The sequence below is a fragment of the Lissotriton helveticus genome, chromosome 7 (assembly GCF_964261635.1).
Source record: "Lissotriton helveticus chromosome 7, aLisHel1.1, whole genome shotgun sequence".
Lineage (NCBI taxonomy): Eukaryota > Metazoa > Chordata > Amphibia > Caudata > Salamandridae > Lissotriton > Lissotriton helveticus.
In genome coordinates this window covers 1,942,209,463-1,942,228,241 of record NC_136068.1, presented here as the reverse complement: position 1 = coordinate 1,942,228,241, position 18,779 = coordinate 1,942,209,463, and positions in this window count along the sequence as shown.

Here is an 18,779-nt window from a genome sequence, read left to right as displayed (position 1 = left end):
ACAATTTAGTAAAATTACTCCAATTCTCATATTCCTCCAACTCCGGGAAAGACGGGGTGTTTAACCTTTTAGATGTAGCCAATCCAAAGCACGTGGTCTGGGAAATGGTTTCATTTAAAAACCACATATGATTTGGGATGAGACATGCACGGTGCAAAGCCTCAGTGCCTTGTACCTGCCAGGCCCTTGAGCCCCAAACTGATTTAAGGTCTATGGTATCCTTCCATAACTCATACCCTCCAGAAACTAATTGATCCAGGAAGGCCTTTGAATATAACAATTTTGTATTTGTAAGTCGAACCTTGGACAGTGGCTGTTTTTGAAATTTAAAATAAAAGGACTCGGGATTGGACTGATTAAAGTCAGTGAAATAAGTATACTTTTTAAGAAACGTTTCTGAACTCCCTTGTGTTGGTGCTGGGCAATGTTCCCACTGAGTAAAATTAACCGCATCCCTTCGGGAAGATGTCTTGTGTAAGAAGTGATTGCCATAATGTTGGTAACAGAACAATTCACCATAATTAGCAGATTCTAAATATAAATCCTCAGCATCAAAAGCAGCATAATATCTCAAATCAGAAAACAAACTTTCCACAGCATTAACATCCCAATCATCAGAACGAATGTTTTGTTTCACCACATCCCCCATATTAACTCTTAGTACATTAGGAACATTAACGACTTCCGTTGGGCCATGAATCTGAAAACGAACTGCATCCCACGCGATTCCATCCAGAACAGGCCACGCTGTGATGTTAACCAAAGTCAAGTCTCTTTTTAATCTGTGTGTAGAATGTGAAGAGGAAAGTGGGGCCAAAGTTCCATTCAAATGAGTAATGCAAGTTCTCTCCTCGACATAGTGTCCATTCATAATCCGAAAAAAATAAAACACAAAACCAATTGACATAAAAAGGTAAACTGAAAAAAGGGCCAGCCAAATGTATATCCAAGGAGGTATCAAAAAATGTTTTTTAAACAGGCTAGCATATAATGCAATTTTAGATGGTTTTTTCGAGGCAAGGGAAGCAGAGTCAAATGAAAATCTTGATTCCGTGGCTAAACGAGCTTGCAGGTCAGGCATGGACAAATCAGTGGGGTATGTATAGTCTGTCTCATCAAGGTTAGTTCCTGGTAAAGTATTCAATAATGGAGTGGAAACAGCAGGTAATTCGATGGCCACCTCAGGTTCATTATTAGAAGCAGTGGGCATAATTGAATTTCTCACAATGGAAGGACAGGAAACAGCCGGTGTCATGCTAAGAAGAATCGGCCACTCTGTGTATCTTGACATTGTCAATAGAAATAAACCTGTTTTCCTTACGACCTGGAAGTGGTGGTAAAATGACTGTTCTTGTGCCCTTCACTCCAAGCACTGGGACCGGAGCGCGATAGGAGGGACCAAACTCTTTCTTGTTGTCGATCTTCTCTCGAACCAGTTCTCCAACTTGGGGTAGCCAGCCAACTACCGGGATCTGCAACGCATCATCCGATGTGGAGGGCAAATGTTCCTTTGCAAGAGTGTCTCTCGTCTTTTGTAGATTCTGTAAAACAGTGCAATGTTCATCTGCGTCAAAGGAAGTGGCGCGAACCACCGAGTCTAGACCGTCAAGGTCAGGGACGAACATCTTGATGCCAAAGAGCATTTCGTATGGGGTCCGCCCACCCAGAGACCTTCTAGGGAGATTATTAAGAGCACGCTGCACGCCATAGAGGTGGGCCAGCCAGTTTCTGCCAGTGCCTATAACTCGGGCTGTCAAAGATTGCTTTAAATCACGGTTCATTCGTTCAACTACACTATTACCCTCGGGTCTGTAGGGTGACGAAAACTTGACTTGGACCCCCATCGAAGTCATGGCATCCTTATACGCCTTAGAGGCGAAAGCCGGACCCTGATCCGAATGGAAGGTACCACAGGCAAAAATCCCTATAAAGATACGCAAATCTCTGATGACAGTCCGGGAATCAGCGCTGCGATGAGGCCATAACCACACAAAGCGTGTGCATGAGTCAACTGCTACTAAGATGTATTTATACGCAGTATCAGATGAAAATGGACCGCAGTGATCTAAATAAACACAGCCTAGTGGTTTATTAGAAATGTACAACTGAGTCTGAGGCGGACGCGTAGCAGTTGAAGGTTTAATCTGCTGGCATATGTCACAAAGAAGGACATAATCACGCGTCTGTTTGTACAGTCCCCGCCACCAGAAACGTTGTTGTAGTTGCGTTACAGTGGCTGAGACGCCCGCATGCGCAGACGCCACACCTTCATGAGCCGCTGTAATCAAGTCTGTTCTGCGATCAGAGTTGGGAATCAGCCGTTCCCCAACATCAGGTATAGTCACAAAAGGAACCTTTTCGGGACTTAAGTGGTATTTATACTTCGAAGGGAATCCCGAAGGATGTTTACTTCCCTTCTCAGAGGCAGCAATCGCTGCCAAGATGTCGCTATCAATCTTGGTTTTCGACCTAGTAACTGCTGCAACTAAGTATGTAGATACTGCTGATTTCGCTGCTTCATCAGCAAGCGAGTTGCCAACAGCGTGAACTCCCACGCGCTGATGACCGAGAGTATGAATCACAAAAACGAGTGGCAACACAGCCTTAAGCTCTGCCACTCGAACCCAGATCTTTTTATGTTTTATTGTGCTACCCTTGGAATCATGAAAATCATTTTGAATCCAAAAGAACAAGTTTTCATTGTAAGACTGGACACAGTAGTAAGAATCACTTACAATTAGAGTAGTAACACTTGGATCTGCGTACTCTAACGCTAGTAATAGAGCACGAAGCTCTGCCAATTGTGCGGTGCAATCTCCCAGGGGCATCGTGTGCACTTCCCTGGAAATGAACTCATCATTCAACATAGCACCGACCACAATGGCGCAAGCGGAAACGTAGGCATGTTTAGAGCCATGCGCAACCTGCGCCGACCCATCAGTGTAAATGATGCAATGGAAGTCCTCCAAAGGTCGCATCGCCAGAGGAGCAGGGTGAACGAATTCATACTGCAAGAACTCCTGCGACCGTAAGGAAGCGTCAAAAATAAACATGACATCCGAGGATGACAATGACGCAGCCCACTGAATCCACCGAGGGTGCAAAGCTTTTGAATTTGGTACACTGGCTTTCGTGACTGCCTCCAAATGAGGACAGGGTGTTACCACTAGCATGCGTTTCCCCTGTGACAGAGCTCGTTCTTTTAGAATAGCCATCTGTACAGCAGTTAAAACCTTTTCTATGGTGGGAAACCGCATCTCAGCCGAGGTGTACAAGTGTGACTTGTAAGCAATAGGTACTGTGTCACCTTCATTAAAAGTGAGGTAAGTGAAACCCACCGTCCCAGGAATTATTCTTATGACCAGGTTGGTGTGGTTATCACGAGTCAGTAAATATTTAGAAGCGAGCAGATCAGCCTGCAAGGATTGCAAAATGGCTGAATGCTCAGGCAGCCAGCAAGATTTTGAGAAAGTTGGTTGTATCAAAGCATACAAAGGCTTGATACGCTGGGCATATTCCGGAATGTAAGTTCTGCCGAAATTCAAAAAGCCCAGTAAGGATTGTAATTTTTTCAGAGTTGTTGGTGCGCGCAAATGTGCGCACTTCTCCAAGAAGTGAGGAGCCAAACCTCTACCTTCATTGTTGAGCTCATAGCCCAAAAACAACACTGTGTGTTCAGCAATGTGCGATTTTGCAAAGTTGAATTTGTAACCCATGTCTGCGAAGTTGCAAACAAGAGAATTTACTCGACACAGATGCTCCCAAATATCGTCGTCTGTGAGATATATGTCATCCACATATGAAAAAGCATCAGGGTCGAGTGCCTCCAGAATAGAGACAATTCGAGCGGTAAAAACACCAGGACTATTCTTGTAGCCCATTGGAAGACGCCGGAATTGCTTTTGGACTCCAGCGCTTGTAAAACTGGTCCATTGGGAGCTAAAGCTGTCCAATCTGTGGGCATAAAAACCATTGGATATGTCAAGCGTTGTCTTGAAACGCTTACGCACGAGACTATCCACTAGGGCAGAGCCGTGGGTATTCTGTACTGCACAGTTACGGCAATGCGAGTTTAAATGCCGGTAATCCAAAACCAAACGATATGATCCGTCAGGTTTATTCACAGTAAAAAGGGGATTATTCATCGGTGACACACACGTTTCAATAACTCCCTGATATTCCAATTGTTCAAGGATTTCCGCGACGGAAGATTTTGCCTCACGCCGAAAGTGATATTGAGGTTGAGGCTGCGGCTGAGACCGCAACGGAATTTCGTGGCAAGGCGACAATTTATCCCAACCACATTGGTTACGGTACAGAGCCGGCGCGAGAGCCCGAGCCCACTCTTCTGCAAAATGCTGCGCATGCTCTTTCGAGACAGTGTTCGCGAAACTGGGTAGGATTACCTCCTCCCCTCGCGGCGCCGCGAGCACAAAAGGTGGGGGCCAGTCAGCCTCCGATAGTAAAATATCATATGTAGAAGACAGATTCTCCCAAAATACACCTTTAACGGTACGCTGTATGTCACCTTCAATTAACAGGACAATTTCATATAGTCTTTCAGGGGGAGCAAGTCTCGTATCCGCTGTTTCTATCACAACGTAGACATCAGTCGCTGTCACCCTCAGTAGTGGACGCAGCGCCTCTCTGACTATGGTTATCTCCGCCGCGCTGTCCAGCAAGGTCAGAGCCCACGTCAGATTCCGAAGCCGCGTTCTCACTATCTGTGGCATATCGATGCGCTGTTAAGGCTGCGACTTTCTTTTTCGCAAACTGCGGACGCCTAGGCGTAGAATCCTCCTGCTTCACTGCGCCGTCCGTCTGGCGGGACTGGCCACGTCCTTGTTGGCCACCACGTCCACGTCCACCCCCTCCTCCACCGGTCTTCGTGGCCGATGTGTCCTGAAAGGAACGAGGAGAGCGTTGATCAGAACCCTGAAAACGATCAGGCGATTTAATCATCGCGCGGTCGCGCAAATCATAAACTTTTTCGGGTGGCGCAGGAGCTTGTATTGCAGGAAAAGTACCCTGAGTCTGCGTTGTCTGCTTCCCCTGTGTCTGTTTTTTAGGCCAATTTTGTTTCTTGGACTTGGGCTGGGCATCTGTCACTGCAGATTGTCCCTGTGGTTGTTTTTTCTCCTTCACTGGAAAATATTTCAGACCCCTACTTGTGCGGCCAATCGTTTTATAAGCGGCCACCACAATTTTTGCTAACTGGCGGGGTTTGTCGGCATCGGGCAGAGCAGCCAAAGCATTCGACACCTGAAAGTTAACTGCATCTCCTTTAACATTGGAGAGAATGAGATCACTTACAATCTCAAAAGAACCACACAGGCGCATACCCAATTCAACCGCTGCCTCTGGACCGTGATCATTCTGAACACGTCTAACGATTTCAGGCAGGGCAGTCATAGACGGGGTGCCGAAGCACCTTGTATAAACTGCCGCAAATGTTTTTCCCCAGCTGTCACAGTCAGCAAGTTCAGGAGTAATATCCTTCGGTAGAGTAATCGTTAACATTCTATGTTTATCAGCAGGAGTAGAATTCGGAAAAACCGCCTCCAGTTGATCAAACTTCTCTGCTAGCCAGAATGGGAAGTCATCGTTGTCAACAGGACGCGCACCAAAAACCGAATTTACCATCACTGGATTGAGACGCATACCGCCTCGTTCCATGGGAGCGGCCGCACCCCCCTGGGGACCACCAGGAAGATGTCGACCAATGTATTGCACTAAAGCACGAATCACGGAAATGGAAACTACATGCAGCCTGCGAATTTCAGCCAGGGTGCAAGCCCCGTGATTCGGGTGCGGGGTAAAGCCACCCAACGCAGGCCAATTAGTACCTGGAATTGAGAGTGGACCTAACCTCGCAGGGGACATAGAGTGGGGGAGGGCGCCATCAAACCAAACTCGATGCTGCCAATGATCAATAGGTATTTCCAATGCCCTGTACGGCGTATATTCAGCTGGGACATCCGAGGCGGTGTAGGAGTGGAACAAACCAGAATTAGCGTCCACAGCCGGAAACGTAACCCAAGAGTAAAACAACTCGTAAGGAAACGCCGGATCTGCACATACCACGAAAATCACAGCCATCCCATCTACTGGGACTTGGTACGTCTGAAGATGGTTGCGTACCGCTACGCGACTATGCTGCGCAATAGCCACCGCTGCCGCCATTACAGAATTGGAAATAAGAAAACACAAAGAATACTTTGTAGCACAACTGGGTAGTAATTCAAAGAAACCGTTTAAGAAAGAATCAAGCTTGAATAAAGACCTATTTCAAAAAATAGGTAGGTTTCACCGACACCCCGTTTTCCGGAAACGGACGTGAAGGGGTTAAGGCATGAACGATAAACTACTCGAGTGTCATGATATAAGACCACCGAAACCGTTGGGCGCCATGTTGCAGGGTTTCTGTACTCACACAGAACTGTGCACAGAGGAGTGGAACCTCGGCAAATTAGGATGTCCCAAAACTTACCTTAGCAACCAACTCACCCCTTACCGAGCTAGCTACAGTGTCTCATTGGACATATCAAACACCCAATGTTTAGACAAACCAGAACATGAACTTACAGTACCTCAGGGTACGTGGGACTCATGAACACTCTTTCGTTATATTATCATTACAAACCAGAACATGGAGTAAAGAAGACACATGTGCATTTGAAATGTTTATTTACTAATGCCGTCTTCTCAGGCGCAGTATCTTTGATAATACAAGTATACTTATTATCAGTAGCAAAATTATCAGCATAGTTACTAAGACATAAAAAGCGAATGGTGACAGCATGTTAACATGCTGTAATGAATAAGAGTTAACAACACTTATATCTCACCCTCCCTAACACATATATTATATTATTATCTAAGAAGGTCTCTTTGGGTTGTTTTAGGGCGGGCCCATACCTTAGTGTCCTAGCATGAAGGAATCACATCAGCATACACCAGCTCTCTCTGCATGTGCACCGCATCAAGTGTGTGTTAACTATTCTCCTGCAAAGCAATATCAATCCCGCCTCAAGCCCAAGTTGGCAAAGGCTGCACTTGTGTTATGACTATGAAGGCGTGGAGATCAGACCTCATAACAATTCCATATCGTGTTGCTCCTGAAACTTCAGCACTCTCCGTGCAGACATGTTTTATTAAACAAAGCAGATATCAGAGCAATAACATATTATTCTCACATTCACCACGGCAAACTACTAGGTTGAAAGCTAAGTCAACAAATGAGGGTCGTGTGCAGAAGTTGCAAGAAAGGAAAAATGGCGTTTAAATCTGAAATGTACCTATGCTAACTTAACACGAAATATGGATATATAGGAGCTATACAACACTGCTTTAATAATGATGGCTGCTGGCTTGCAAAGCAGGCGGTCATCTCTGTCCTTTATTAAGAACATGGCCCCCATCTTGTCCCAAGCCTCTCCCTAACATCTTTCTGAGGCACAAACTAAGGCATCTCCTCCGATTACACTTTTTGTCTCCCGTGGGCCACGCCTCCAAGGTTACGTCCCTGTAACCATTGTTTTTTTTGTAAATTTCTAAAGTTTTTAAAATTCTATTACCGATCTATAATGTCCCTGCAACCTTTGTTGTTTCAGTGAATATATAAATATATATTACCTACTGGCAGTTGCCAGTAGGTGGTTATAGTTAGGACCAAGTGTCCATGGGATAAGCGTTTTTTAACTTGGCTATATGTTTGGCGCGTTTCCTAAAAAGTGGCAAGTTGGGTTTGTTGTGCATGGAGAGTTTCAGGGTGGTACAACAAGCAGGGGCGAGAAAAAGAAGGGGAGGGGGGGAGTGCATTTCCCTTGTTAATTCCCATAGAGACTTTCAACACAACTATAGCTCAAACCGTTGGATGGCTTTACACCACATTTGGCAGAAAGGTAGTTTCTGGTTCGCCGATCATGCTTTCAGTTATTTGGTGTAAATCTACTGCAGCAGCTTTGGAGATATTAAAGGAAATCTACCATTGTAATCTAGGGTTGCGAAGCCTTCGCATATAATGAAAACCTCATGCAGACCTCCGATTGGCCGCCAACACTTCAACCAGGCAGTGTTGGCAGCCATCTTGGGACTTGGCTTTAGCCAAATCCCAAAACAAAAGGGAGCGGGTATGAATACCCTCACACACTAGCCTTGGTTCTGGGTCGCATATGGACCCCACCAGGGCAAAAAGCCATTTTTTATAAACATTTTGCCACAAAATCACAAAAATTTGAGGCGGCATCCACATTTGTTTGAATATTTGCCCCCGGGTGGGCCAGGTCCCGGGGTTTATTTTTATTTTATAAGGAACCTATGGGCTGGCCCCTTCCTAGGACTCCTCCTCCACCTTATATTGGAAATTCTGACCCAAGGATGGTAGGATGCTTGAACCATGCTGCCTCGGGTTCCCTTGCCTCCAGACTCTGTTGGAAGTTCTGACCCAACGAGGTAGGATGCTTGAACTCTGCTGTCTCTAGTTCTTCTCCTTTCAGACTCTGTTGGAAGTTCTCTGAGGTAGGATGTTTGAGCAGTGCCTCCTCTTGTTCCTTCACTTGCAGCCTCGATCGGAAGTGCCCAGCCCCGGAGGTAGTATCCGTAAGGTGTGTTCGTCTACCTCTAGCCTCCTCCGTTGGATGTTCTGACCCCTGTAGGAAGCAGGATAGATTGACACAAAGGAAGCGCTGCACTGCCTCTCCAGTAGGCGCTTGTTACTGCTGTTGGCTGGATCGGATTGGCTGCCAACACTCCAAACCAGAAAGTGTTGGCAGCCATCTTGCGACTTAATTGAACCGAGTCAGAAAAAAAAGGTGGCGAGAGACTGAGGGGGTCACATGCAGCCCGGAGCTACTGACCTGACCATGGCCAGAGACGGAGGGGGCCACATGCAGTCCGGAGCGGCTGACCTGACCATGGCCAGAGACGGAGGAGACAACATGCAGCCCGCAGCTGCTAACCTGACCATCGTGGGAGACGGAGGGACCCCATGCAGCCCGGGGCTGCTGACCTGACCATGGCGAAAGACTGAGGGGGCCACATGCAACTCGGATCTGCTGACCTGACCATGGTGAGAGACCACGACTGAGGGGGCCGCATGCAACACGGAGCTACTAATCTGACCATGACCAGAGACAGAGGGGACCACAAGCAGCCCGGAGCTGCTAACTTGCCAGGCTCCCCAGCACAGAGGGCTGTGTGAAGGGTTACCCCAATGAAGCCTTACTAGAGTTAAATACAAATAGGTGGCCAATTTAGTGGCAGTTTTGATAGATGCAACATTGTGGGCCGTGAGGCGGGCTCAGTGATAAATATCCTTCCATTCTTTCGGTGTGAGCTCCCTGCCCAACTCCCACTCCCAGCGCAGCTGGCCAGGGGATTTCCCAGTTTCGGAGGTGTTTAGAGTGAATTTATATAGATCTGATGTCAATTGTGCGTCTCTGCGCCGTTTGATTAACCACTTCTCAAATAGTGTGAGCAGTCTCTCTGTACCCTTCCTCATCTCCCTGTGGAGTATCCAATGTCTGATCTGTAGGTACTGGTAGGGCTCCGTTTCGGGAAGTCTGTGATCTGTACGGAACTCTGCGAAAGGGCGCGGTCCGGAAAGGTCAAAGAAATGTCCTACGGAGCGGCTAGCTTCCGTCGTCCAATGGTGAAATTCCCCATAATCTAGGCTGGATGAAAAGTCAGGTTTCTGTACAAGGGGCGTAATGGGAAATGGGAATGTCGTGAGCCCCCTGGCGGTAGCAGTTCTATCCTAAGCCAACAGTATGGGCCGAGTTACCTCTGAGAGGTACAGGTCGCGAGGGCGTCCCTTGCGTGAAAGGAAGGGAACTCCCCCCAATGGCTGGGCTGCCAGGGACCTATCCATAAATAACCAATGTTTCTCAGATTCAGGGCATGACCACTCCACTAGTGCTCTCATCTGAGCCGCCCGCCAATACGCCACAAGGTCGGGGACCCCAAGTCCCCCTTCCACAGGGTGCCTGTATGTGAGGTTGCGATGCTTCCAAACCCTCTGATCCCACCAGATTGAGCGCTCTATGTCCATCTGCAGTGACCATAGAACTCCAGATGGGGGCATCAGTGGAAGACTGTGGAATAGGTAGAGAATCTGGGGCAGTAGCACCATCTTCACCGCCGCAATCCGGCCCAACCACGAAAGGGAATGGGGTCTCCCTTTGCGGAGGGAATCCAGAACTTGTTTCAAAAGTGCCTTGTAGTTCGACTGTCTAGTGGCAGAGATGGTGGGAGCCAACCAAAGGCCTAGATAAGTAATAGAGTCATGCACCCATTGAATCTGAAAAGTGCGCTGTAGTAGTTCAAGCGTCTCGGGCTCTAATGATAAATTAAGAGCTTGCACATTGATCTGAAAGCCTGAGTCGAGTGCAAACCGGGCCAATTCATCTAAGAATGCCAGCAGAGATTCCCAAGGAAGCTCCAATTTCGCCACTACGTCATCGGCATACAGACAGAGTTTGTGTTCCGAGCTCCCGAAGCGTGCTCCTTTAATTGTTGGATCATCACAGAATCTTTGAGCTAGAGGCTCCATATAGAGAGCGAAGAGGAGCGGTGACTGCGGGCACCCTTGACTGGTTCCCCTGCAAATAGAGAAGGCCGCTGAAGCCACACCATTCACCCGCACCGTAGCTGTTGGATTCGTGTAGCTCTGGCAGATCCAATCAATAAAGCGATCTGGCAGGCCAAAATTAACCCGCGTCGCCCGGAGGTACGGCCAGTGAACTCTGTCAAACGCCTTTTCGGCATCGACCGAAAGGATCATGCGTTCTGCCGGGAAGCGCTCCGAGCGGTCCATCGAGTGGAAAAGCCGTTTGGTGTTATCAGTGCACTGTCGTCTAGGAACAAAGCCTGATTGGTCCGGGTCTATCAGACCAGGAAGGTGATGAGAAAGCCTGGCCGCTACAAATCCAGTAAAAATCTTTAGGTCCACGTTGAGTAGAGATATGGGGCGTAGGAGCCGCAGAGAAGGTTATCTTTCCCTGGTTTTAGAATCACTGTTATTAAGACCTCCAACATGGAGGATGGGAAGGAAGAGGATGATGACGACCCGACTGAGTTAAAAATGCGCACTAAAAGTGGGGCCAATGTCTCACAGAACTTTTTATAAAAACCGGAGATGAACCCTTCGGGCCGTGTGATTTGTTATGGTTACGGCGAGCGATCGCTGATATAACCTTCTCCAGTCGAATGGGGGCCTCTAGACAGCTGCTTGGGTCGGGAGCAGTCTGGCTGTAGCCACGCCATGAAGGTATCGAGTCGGTTCAATCTCAGGCAGAGCTTGAGCCGAGTATAGTGTTTCGTAGAAGTGTCTGAAAGCCTCCACAATCTCAGTGTCCTCGCTACATTCCCCCCCCCCCACCGCCGTGGATCCTGTACCTCAGAGATTCTATGAGCCTGTCTTTGAGCTTGAATGCGCCCACAGCGATCTCTGCCTACATAAAAAGCATGTTTGAGGCGCAGAGCCGCATTTTCAGCTCGATCTGCATCCAACCCCGCTAACTGTGCTCGGGCCGGCCGCCTTTAGAAGCTTCCAGATTCTAGGAGCACCAGTCCGCTGGTGGATGAGTTCCAGCTCAGTGACCTCGCTCATCAAGCAGTCTTGTTTCTCCTGTCTGTCTCTGTTGTCAGCTGACGCTATGCCAATGAAGACCCATCGAATCAACGCCTTCATTGCCCCCCATAAAGTCATCAAGGATATGCCTGTGGTGTTGTTTGTGGCTAAATAGTCAACTATGCTCTTCTGAATTTGTTGCACTACTGAGGGATGCTGAAGCATAGTCTCCCGAAGGCGCCAGAAGTGGCGGGTAGGATGCCGCAGGGGCAAGGTCAGAGAGAGCCGCAGCGCAGAGTGGTCAGACAGGGGAGAATCTCCACATCACGGATCTGTTGCGTTAGGAGGTCGGAAGTAAAGATATAGTCAATTCTGTTGTATGTTTTATGGGGGTGAGAATAAAATGTGTATGCCCTAGTGTTGGGATGTCGAAGTCTCCATATATCGGTAAGTCCAGCCTCCACCAATAATTGTTTACCCGTGTTAGACAGGGTCCCTGTCTGGTCTCACATTTGCCCAGACCGGACCATGTCACCATCGAGTACCATATTAAAGTCCCCCCCTCCCCCCAGCAAAACCGTTTTGTCTGGCAGGCCTGTAAGCTCCTGAATTACTGTCTTAATACAACCCTCTTGCCCACTGTTGGGAACATATCCTGGGGCTTTCCAGAATGTGTGTGTATCTAAGGCAGAGTTCTTCAATCTGTGGGGCGCGCCCCCCTGAGGGGGTGCGCCATCATCTTGAGGGGGGCGTGCTCTCCACCGTAAAATCTCACCTTTCCTTGTCGCAAGCACATTTGCGACGTGCCATACTTATGTAATTTAACCTCTTCCGTGCTCATGACGTGCTCAGCTCGTAATGAGCCACGGTGCTCCGGTGCTCATGACGAGCTGAGCTCGTCATGAGCCGTGGGACGCTCGCATGCGGGGATAATTCCCCTGCTGTGCTGTTCGTTCCACGGAAACGGGGGTGGTCATGACGAGCTCAGCTCGTCATGAGCACACGAGCACTGTGCGCACCCTCCAGCACAGCAGGGGAATTACCCTGGCACGGAAGGGGTTAAAGAAAAACGTTGCCTGCTGTCTATAGCTCTCTCGGGGACTCTGACCTTGTCATGGGGTCTGGTCCAATTCTGCCTCTCAGGCACTGACGTGCAGGCAGACGTGCAACGCCCAATAAAGTCAAAGGGCTTCAGCCCACCCTCCCACCCGTCTTGTGTGGCAGCCCGGGATGAGACAGCTTCCCGGGAACACACACAGCCCCTCCGAGTACTTCACAGGTCTTTTAAAGACCGTTTGCTTCTTAATGATGCCTTTGTTCTTTGTTCACAGCTTCTTAGAGCCCTTGCATCTCCACTCTGCCTGTTGATGGAATAATCAGCCCCCACCCCCCCAAATCTTTTCGTAGCACCCCGCCCAAAATTTGGCCCTAGTTGTGCCTCTGCCTGTAGGTTACATTGGCTGCCCTTGTGTTAAGGTAATAATGTGCCAGCATTTATTCGCCAACTTAGTTAATGTCTGGCTAAAAATGATTCCAAGACTAGGTAATACCTATATCAACATCTTAATACTGCAGGCAGTGCGTGCTCGTCTACACAGTTACAGATACGTACCACGTCGCAAACATCAATATTCATCAGTTCTTCACTCTGTTTCTCACAGAATATCAATTTACCATTGTAGGTCACTCAGAACCGCAGAAGCGATTTTTTTTGTTAGCCTCACTGCACCACTTCTGTTGACACCCCCCGACTCCGAGCTCACCACTGTTCGCTCCCCCGCCCCCACCCCAAAACTCGCCTTTTCCCTGCCCCTCCCACCTTTCAAAAGCGACACCTAATCTGAACTTTAAGAAAAGGTGCCCTCCTCCGCACAAAAACCGCACGTGTATACACACAGAGAGCCTGCCTGTTTTCTATTTAAGTAAAAAGTAAAATGAGTTATTCTGTGCCTCACCTCTCCCGATCAATTGGGTGAGATATAGAAATCTGTCAAAACAGATCAGAGCCCAGTGGATGAAAATGCTCAGGTGCTCATTTGGGACCTCATTTATGAGAATTGACGCATCGCTGCGTGAAAGCAGCGATGCGTCACTTCTCAGTGTGCGCTTCTTGCGTCATACCTGATGCGTCATATTTAATGTATGATGCATCATGTTGCATGGAGTTACAAATACGTCAGTATTTCTGATGTATCTGTAAGCGCAAAAGTGACGCATTGCTGGAGTGTGTCACAAAAGTGACGCAATTCCAGCAATGCGTCATTTCACATGGGGCAAGCCCCATGTGAAAGGGACTGTGTCAGTCTTACGCCTGAAGTGAGGCAGGCACAAGATTTTGACGCAACGGCGTCCTAGAAGTGACGTAGTGAAATCTCAGATTTCACTGCCTCACTTCTACGAGGCTTTTTGCGGGGGAACGTCCCCCTGCATACATTATACCTGACGCAGGTATATTGTAGCATAGGGGTTTACAAAGTGACGCATCTGCTCAGATGCGTCACTTTGTAAATAGTGCGCAACAGGAGGCATGTTTTACGCCGCCGGTGCGTCACAAAAAGTGACGCATCAGAAGCGCAAAACTGACACAAGGCCTCATAAATGAGGCCCAAGATTTTTAACTGCCGCCATTGAACAAGCTTGTGTATTCTTTTGCTAATTGTCCACCGTCAGTGTTTTTCAGAACTGTGACTGAAAAGGTGCTGCTGTCTTAGAGCAGTTACATGATGAAAATGTACTTCTGTGTATTTTTCCGACTGCTGTGCCAGACCTATTCTTTATCTCAGAAATGTCTTTGATTCTATGGTCACACGTACGATTCACTGCAGGTCCACTCAGCCATTCATGTTTCTGAGGTTAATAAAATGATAGCCGTTTAGTTGAGTAGCAAAGACGTGATGTCGCTTTGTCAAAGGCCAGGTGATGTCTCTTCCTGTATTGTCACTGGGGTAAAAGTACTGGTGTTCCGGCTTTTGCCCTCCAAGCAGATCTAAGAGGTATGCCCAACAGCTGCGCAACATGCACACCCAAGTCATTTTAGCAGAGGACAATGGCGACTGCTAACCCATCTTTTCAATGAGGTATTTAAAATTGTGTATAACATTTCCATCACCAAAGCACCTATGCCTGCTGGATGTTTATACTCCAGATGCTGGTAGTACAGCTGGAGGCCTGACAGGGCAAAAACTGATTGTAGTCCTCGTAGTAACTGCCCTTCATGGTCGCATTGGAAGCAGCAGAAGACAGTATATGAAGGTTGCAGAGTAAGGCCTGGAAATGGAGTAGCCAGGCCTACTGTGGGAGAGCGGATCCACTACTAGTTGGTCACAGGCGTTGAGCACTTGGATGCATGTAGATTCAGTCAGGAGTGGAGTGCAACCTTTACTTGTAAAAATGTAAATTGATACTTGTATAGCGCACTACTCACCCGCAAGGGTCTCAAGGCGCTTGTACGAATACCGCTGTGGAACCCATCCTGGCTTTCCCTGTGAGGTGTCCACTCCTGGGCACCCCCAAGGTGGAGGCCAGGCATCCTTAGCGCTGTGGGGGCCGTTGTGGAGATTAAGCAAGCTATTGCCCAGAGTTGCAGAGTGGGACTCCATGATTGGAATAGGCACCGAGGCGAGAATTATCAGGTCTGTGGAATTTTGAGCCCAAGACCCGCCGAGGCGGGGAATTGAACCCTGGTCCCGGGCTAGACCTCTGCATCAGGGTCTGCTGCTCTAACCATTGAGCCACGCTTCTCCACTTCAACGTGCAATATCCGTGGTAGTAATTAAGAAAGGCTGGTCAGTAAGGAGCTCCACTAGCCGTACCTTTAAGACATTTAAGTAGTGGCATCTTGCTTTCTACCATGAGATAAGACATCTCCTTTTTGTGATACGCTAGGTTGAGGTTCACTCATAAAGTTAGTCTTCTTGCAATGGGAGTGGTGATAAGCCCTGTTTGTTCAACAGCACTTCTGTTTTTAGATAAAGCTAAAGAGAGTCAAAAATACCTGGTAGCACTGCTGTATTGTTTGTTCTTCCAGAGGAATGTGCATTTGGAGGCATAGCTTTTCAATAATGTTAGGGGCGTGTGAGTCTGAGATTTCCTAACAAGCATCATGGTGTACCCAACTGAAAAGATAGGGCAAGCTGGAGCTCCTGGACAGTGGTAACAGGCAGGGTTAGGAGCATGCTTTTTTCAGTTATTTAGAAGAGTACACCCAGTCAGCACTGGAGATCAGTGAGATAGTCTTGACTATGTTGTCCACTGTAGCCCAGTTCCTCTTTGCAGCAATGTAGGGCAGAAAGGCCACGGAGAGCAAGCTAGCATAACCCAAACTTAACATCAACAGAACAGGCTTAGGGTGAGCAGCGGCAGCAGAGTTTTCAGTAGCCCAGGCACAGCAGCAGAACACGTGTGGAAAGACTGAGGAATCAGGGTAAACAGGCTAAATAAAAGCATCAATTTGTAGAAAAAGCTGCAGAATACCGAACAGCATGCAATAATAAGGCACCTAAACCTCCAGGAAGGGAAAGTTTGGAATTCCTGAACCATAAAACTGGCGTACTCCATGGTGATCTATATAGCAAGGAACCGATGATCTCACTTTCTTTCTCCTTTTTAATAAAATATATAGCAATAGTTTCAGAAATCTAACGATATGAACATTATGTGCAAGGATTAATGTGCTGAACGACATTGTAATTAGTTTTTTTCTACTGAGATGTACAATGCTCATTGTTAAGCTTCAAGCAGTAAAGTTTTGAGCTAATGTTTCTAAGTGGCTGTGGATGTAGTAGGTTTAATCAGTTATTTGCCAAATATGGCCTGGGATATGCGGATGGCGGTCGATTATGTAGTGTACCAGATTCAAGAAATCTCTGACAGTTGGTGGGGGGCCCAACATCTAAAAAAATTCACCTGGGGCGGCTCAGCCTAAAAAAATTTGAAGACCTCTGATGTAAGGTGAAGGTGTAAGCCAAGAACGTCCCTTTAATTTCAGCCCGTTTGCTACCAACACGCCCGGGAACCTAGAAGATACCAAGATGGCAACCCCAGCTGTTTCAGAAGTGGCGGAGGAGAACATCTGGTGAGGGAACGCCTTTGACCTCAGTCGGTGGATATCAGCAGGGAGCAAATGTGTCTCCTAGAGTAGGCAAACACGGGCATCTGAACGCTCCAGGTAGGACAAAAGGACTCGGCGCTTAGTGGAATTGTTTAGCCCCTTCATGTTCAGGGACACAATATGAATTTCAGCAGCCATAGGGGTGTAGACTCAAACTCTCCATGCTTGATAGAGCTTCCGCTGTTGGGATTGGAGGCATGGCGGGCCTTCTCAGAGTTTTGGGGAAAATAAAATTCTTTCTACCTGAGGTTAGTTTTAGGACAGCAGTTACAGCCCTCATTTTGTCTCGGCTGGACTATTGTAATAGTCTGTATTTGAACATTCATAAGAAACATCTAAACAGACTTCAGCTGGTGCAAAATGCTTAGCCAGATTGCTAACTGGTACACCTAGGCTTGTCTCTGTCAGGAAGGAACTTAGGCAGCTCCACTGGCTCCCAGTGAAACAGTGTGCACAATGTAAAGTGCTTTGCACGTTTTTTAAGTCTCTGACAGGCAGGGGCCCTGAAAATCGAAGGAAACGCCTTCTATAGTATGTCCACGGGAGAACACTGCGATCCGCGGAGGCAAAGCAAGTGGCCGTCCCCAAAGTCAAAAAAGCAAATTGGGGTGGCAGAAGTTTCTCATCTCCTGGGCTGCTAAAGCTTGGAACATCCTACCAGTACATCTCAGGAATGCCACTAAGCTCCTCTCCTTTAGGAGGAGGCTAAAAACGTGTCTGATTTCTGAATAGCCACATACATTTCTGGTAACCAGTTTGGCACGGCTCAGCGCCAGGACACCTTTGGGTAGAAGTGCGCTTTAAAAGCTTATTAACATAACATGAGATCTGCCATGCAGCCAGGTGGCCGGTGTGAGGATGGGAAGCTAGGCAAGACTTGTTCCTGTGACTAGGACTATGGGCCAAGACCTACTAGTCTCCCTGCTGGGTGAGGAGACAACCCCTGGGGAATTCAAAACCACCTTCCCTGGAGCACCAGTGCCTGCCTACTTGCAAAAACCCTGTGAGGAAGAGGAGAGCATTGAAGGGAGTGAGGTCCAGTAAGAAATCCTGTAAATTAGCCTCTTGTTGCGAGGAAGGGGCTGTTGCATCGATCAGGTTATTTCCTGTGTGCATGATAAAGTCGACAACCCCTGTATTTCAAGGGGTGGCCGATGTGAAATTAGCCGTAGTGAATGCTGTGTGGATCAGGCTGGAGCCCAAATACAGCTCATGTTCACTAGCATGTCTCTACCACGACCCCCACGTCTGGCACCCCACTCTCGAGGGAGCACTGGACTGCTCCCACCATGCTAATTGACACATGTTCTCTCTCCTGTCACTCCCTCTATTGCCCAGCACCTGGAGACACACAGCAAGACAAGAATGCCCACCTCAGCAAGCGTACTGCGTCTGGCGGGTCCAGTCCTGAAATCTCACAAGACTACAGTGAGATGTCCAAGAACTGAAAGATTAGGTAGCATCTTGGGTGCGCTTGCATTTGAACCGTACCCAAGTCATGGTCAGGCCCTTGGATGTCCCCCTCAGAAGCGAATGGGAATCCTGCTCCAGGTCTGCATTCCACACAAGCTCACCTGCTTCGGCCCTCCAGTCCTCTAGTCTTGTCTTTCAAAGGTTTCTTTTCCGATGTCCAATCTTGAAACCCTGCATGAAATAAGGAGAAACAGGAAAAGAAGTTAGTCCAAAATAGAAGAGACACATGCAGAAGACAACAAGCATTGGAAAAGCAAGTAGGTCTTGTCTTGAGATTTTTTTACTTGATTTTAAGGCTTGCTCTACCGCATCCACTATGCTGTGCTGCATGTCTACACGCAATCAACTAAAAACAAGCATTTGTAAAAGCTAGAGCTCTTGGTGTTGAAAACGACAATTTTTACTTCTGTTTTTTGGTGTACAGTGGAGTTGTGATATTTGCATAGCACTATTGCCATTCGTATGACCCTGTGGCACTGGAGAACCAGAAAAAGGGGAACAAGTTATGAGGGACGGGAGACAAGAGTAATATGCTGGCTGGAAAAAAACAGTAACAACAATGGAATTATAGGCTCCTGAAGCCAGAACTTTTTAAACAGGACTCTGTTTTTCACAAACATGACA